Below are 5,000 nucleotides of genomic sequence, written 5' to 3' on the forward strand. Positions count from 1 at the left end.
GACCGATTGGTTTTGATCTAATAAAAGCGTCCCTTCCATCTCTGGTCGGGACTCTGTTTGCATGTATTAGCTCTAGAATTACCACAGTTATCCAAGTAACGTGGGTACGATCTAAGGAACCATAACTGATTTAATGAGCCATTCGCGGTTTCACCTTAATGCGGCTTGTACTGAGACATGCATGGCTTAATCTTTGAGACAAGCATATGACTACTGGCAGGATCAACCAGGGAGCTGCGTCAACTAGAGCTGAGCAGCCGGCCGCCCGGGAGTGTGTCCCGGGGGCCCGCGCGAACACGCAAGCGTCCGCTCAATTATTCTGCAAACAGGAGGAGGCTGAGCTCCCCTGCACCATACACCTCGAAACCCTCTCAGGTCCCGGCGGCGCGCAGCGCCGTCCTAAGTACTTGGTCGGGTTCGAGAGAGGCGCAATCGCCCGGAGTTTGGCGAGTAGACGCTTTAGGTGCGACCACCCGTGCTCCCAACTGAGCTTGCCGCTGCCGACAGAGGCCCGGGAGCGTGCTGTCGTGGCATTGCCGGCGGGAGACAACACGCGCCACCTACGGTGACCGGCAGCTCCAACGCCAGCGCCACAGAAGGACAAAAGCCCCACTTGGGTGCCGAAGCGAACTCTCCCAGCACAGCGCACGCGCCAACACGTCCGCACAGCTGCGATACAAACCACCTGCGAGAACCGCAGAGGCGACCGAGCAGCAGACGGCGTCGCGGCGCCGAGCGCCAGGCGGCGGCGCATCCTCAGCGCACACAGTCCTCAATCGGACCAGCACACTGCAGATGTCCACCGCGCTTCGCACCGGGCCCGCGAGGACCTACTTTGGCCGCACGGCGCCGCGTGCAGGGTGCGCCGGCGCGCAGCTGCGCCGCCTGCCGCCTCCGTCGGCCGGCGCGCCTGCCACTGGCCGCCCCCACCAGCCGGCTGTAGCGCGTGCGCCCACGCACCGCGCGGCCAGCACGCCGGGAGGCCCCCCCTCACCGGCCGGGGACGGTCCCACCCAGCCACCGCCGCGTATCGCTTCACACCCAGATGCCATTCACGTTCGTGGGCATGGTGGGTATCGCTGGAACAACCGGTTGGTAGCTCAACCGATCGTCGCCATCACTGATTCACCTCTAGCGAGAACAACCGCACCACAACGGTTTACCAGTTGTTCATTTGCGTAACGTCACCAGCAAACGTAGGCGTCCATCGCCATTTGCAAATTCAACGATTGTTGCATGCCTGTGTCAGGTGTCACGACACACTGTCTGCCCACATACACGCAACAACATGTGCACGCTTCGCGAACACGTGGAAGGTGGCCCCCGTACGTATGCGATGTCCATTGCGCGAACGACTGTCAACCGGCCTCTGTCGCATGTCGCAGATGTGGAACGCAGTGCACCATGCTATCACGGTGTGTGAGAAGAGACGACTACGTCTGACAACACGCGCCACTACATCAACAGACGGCTCATGCTGATCGCCATCCAGGGCATACCACACTGCAATCCAGCTCTTATAGGGAGACGACACGTAGCTGAGTGCACAACATTTGGACCGCATGGTTCGCCGTTGTTGGCGCAGTCGTTGTACGGTCACATGTACCACGATGTATCATTCAGTACATGAGGACCAATGTGCAGTACAGTGTGTGATTTGGACGTACAACATCAGCGGACAGTTGACACAGGCCGTACCACAGCGTAGGCTAAGTGCTTCGCCATGCGAATGCCAATGAACAACTGCAAATGCCAATGAACAACTGCAAAGGGCATTGAGCATGTACGTCCTGCTGCCATCCACATTACAGTGTATAGCTGCAAGGTGTTTAACATGAAGCGATACACTGGGGACCGGGCAGTGCGAGTAGCAAACTATATTGCGGGGGTTGCAGTTGGGCAACACTACACTAATTTAACGCGTCGTATGACAATTACAGAGCAGGTTAAGGCCCAACGTGTGTTGGGTTAAGGCCCAACGTGTGTTGGGTTAAGGCCCAACGTGTGTTGGGTTAAGGCCCAACGTGTGTTGGGTTAAGGCCCAACGTGTGTTGGGTTAAGGCCCAACGTGTGTTGGGTTAAGGCCCAACGTGTGTTGGGTTAAGGCCCAACGTGTGTTGGGTTAAGGCCCAACGTGTGTTGGGTTAAGGCCCAACGTGTGTTGGGTTAAGGCCCAACGTGTGTTGGGTTAAGGCCCAACGTGTGTTGGGTTACAGCACAATGTGGGTTACGTTAAGGCGCAATATAGGTTACGTTAAGGCGCAATATAGGTTACGTTAAGGCGCAATATAGGTTACGTTAAGGCGCAATATAGGTTACGTTAAGGCGCAATATAGGTTACGTTAAGGCGCAATATAGGTTACGTTAAGGCGCAATATAGGTTACGTTAAGGCGCAATATAGGTTACGTTAAGGCGCAATATAGGTTACGTTAAGGCGCAATATAGGTTACGTTAAGGCGCAATATAGGTTACGTTAAGGCGCAATATAGGTTACGTTAAGGCGCAATATAGGTTACGTTAAGGCGCAATATAGGTTACGTTAAGGCGCAATATAGGTTACGTTAAGGCGCAATATAGGTTACGTTAAGGCGCAATATAGGTTACGTTAAGGCGCAATATAGGTTACGTTAAGGCGCAATATAGGTTACGTTAAGGCGCAATATAGGTTAGGTTAAGGCGCAATATAGGTTACGTTAAGGCGCAATATAGGTTACGTTAAGGCGCAATACAGGTTACGTTAAGGCGCAATACAGGTTAGGTTAAGGCGCAATACAGGTTAGGTTAAGGCGCAATACAGGTTAGGTTAAGGCGCAATACAGGTTAGGTTAAGGCGCAATACAGGTTAGGTTAAGGCGCAATACAGGTTAGGTTAAGGCGCAATACAGGTTAGGTTAAGGCGCAATACAGGTTAGGTTAAGGCGCAATACAGGTTAGGTTAAGGCGCAATACAGGTTAGGTTAAGGCGCAATACAGGTTAGGTTAAGGCGCAATACAGGTTAGGTTAAGGCGCAATACAGGTTAGGTTAAGGCGCAATACAGGTTAGGTTAAGGCGCAATACAGGTTAGGTTAAGGTACGACGTAGGTTAGGTTAAGGTACGACGTAGGTTAGGTTAAGGTACGACGTAGGTTAGGTTAAGGTACGACGTAGGTTAGGTTAAGGTACGACGTAGGTTAGGTTAAGGTACGACGTAGGTTAGGTTAAGGTACGACGTAGGTTAGGTTAAGGTACGACGTAGGTTAGGTTAAGGTACGACGTAGGTTAGGTTAAGGTACGACGTAGGTTAGGTTAAGGTACGACGTAGGTTAGGTTAAGGTACGACGTAGGTTAGGTTAAGGTACGACGTAGGTTAGGTTAAGGTACGACGTAGGTTAGGTTAAGGTACGACGTAGGTTAGGTTAAGGTACGACGTAGGTTAGGTTAAGGTACGACGTAGGTTAGGTTAAGGTACGACGTAGGTTAGGTTAAGGTACGACGTAGGTTAGGTTAAGGTACGACGTAGGTTAGGTTAAGGTACGACGTAGGTTAGGTTAAGGTACGACGTAGGTTAGGTTAAGGTACGACGTAGGTTAGGTTAAGGTACGACGTAGGTTAGGTTAAGGTACGACGTAGGTTAGGTTAAGGTACGACGTAGGTTAGGTTAAGGTACGACGTAGGTTAGGTTAAGGTACGACGTAGGTTAGGTTAAGGTACGACGTAGGTTAGGTTAAGGTACGACGTAGGTTAGGTTACGGTACGACGTAGGTTAGGTTACGGTACGACGTAGGTTAGGTTACGGTACGACGTAGGTTAGGTTACGGTACGACGTAGGTTAGGTTACGGTACGACGTAGGTTAGGTTACGGTACGATATAGGTTAGGTTACGGTACGATATAGGTTAGGTTAAGGTACACATTGTTGTAAGGAAAGGTTTAATGGGGGGCGGGGCGGCCGGTTTGTTGATTGTGACTATAGTAAGTGGATGCCTGCGGCATCATCTGATTTGCCACGTCAGGATGCACCTTTGGCTCATGACAGGCGGCGCTCTGATTCCATGGTTGTGGCAGACCTGTGTCTTTCATTCCTGCCATTGTTTGTGTGCTGTGAGAGGAGGCAGTATTGTGATGTTGGGTGCACCCCTGTGTAGGACATGTGTGGGTGTTGGTGGCTTGGCTGAGCAATGGTGGTTGTCGGGTGGGTGGGATATTCTGTTTTCTGAGTGGACCTCCCAGTCTGGTTATGACAGTGTGGATTGTCTAATGTGGCAGAGAGGATGCACTGGGTGTTGTTCCATGCTGGTGCTTACATATTGTCTGTGTGCGTGTTACAGGCAGAGAGTAGTGCGTGATAAGGGTGTGTGGCTGACGTGTGGTTGTGATTGTGAGCAGAGTCTTTCAGCATGTATACGGACAGTTGTATACATTATCTGTATTCTGATGGCTCTATCTATTACTAATCAGCGCCGTGTATACGTTTAATCCGGTTCCAGTCGAAACTGTTGTATCTCTGTACATTAGTGACACGGCGAGCCCGCTATGTAGTTACTCGTCTCGGCAGCTTCCACCGGTGTATGGCAAATGATTATAAGGAATCAGTCTAGTCGTCAATACCGATGGTGTGACGTCACATGTCTGGGGTGGGGGACGCTGCGCCCTTCCGGTGGGTCATGGCCTAGAAAGACTCTTCCCACGCAGGGGGGCGTGGACTGTCATTGACTCTTCCGAGTAATATACTTGCCGTACGTTTTTGCGACTGCGAGTGCAACGCTCACCGGTACCGACATGGATGGAGCGCCTCCTAGCTGACCGCTCAGCATCGGCATTCGTACAGAGAGCAACGCGATCGCGTCTCTAGCTCGTAACTGGTACAGCTCGCAGCTCATGTATAGGGACAGCGGGAATGTCGCATATTGGACGTACCTCTTCATGAAACGCATGTTATAGGGGTGGATTGCACATTGCGACTGCGGGAAAAGTCCGCCGTTCATCCGCTGGAGTTGCGAGTTGGGCGGTTGGAGTGGG

General features: G+C 52.1%; 1 non-coding gene across 1 annotated transcript in view; it reads right to left on the reverse strand.

Moving 5' to 3' along the window:
* Positions 1–233, reverse strand: part of LOC126434747 (small subunit ribosomal RNA) — a 1,910-nt gene extending 1,677 nt beyond the window's left edge. The window contains exon 1 of the ribosomal RNA XR_007579455.1: positions 1–233. This exon is cut by the window's left edge and continues 1,677 nt beyond it. This is a non-coding gene — a ribosomal RNA (small subunit ribosomal RNA).
* Positions 234–5,000: the final 4,767 nt, after the last annotated feature.

The sequence above is a fragment of the Schistocerca serialis genome, unplaced genomic scaffold (genome assembly GCF_023864345.2).
Source record: "Schistocerca serialis cubense isolate TAMUIC-IGC-003099 unplaced genomic scaffold, iqSchSeri2.2 HiC_scaffold_1195, whole genome shotgun sequence".
NCBI lineage: Eukaryota > Metazoa > Arthropoda > Insecta > Orthoptera > Acrididae > Schistocerca > Schistocerca serialis.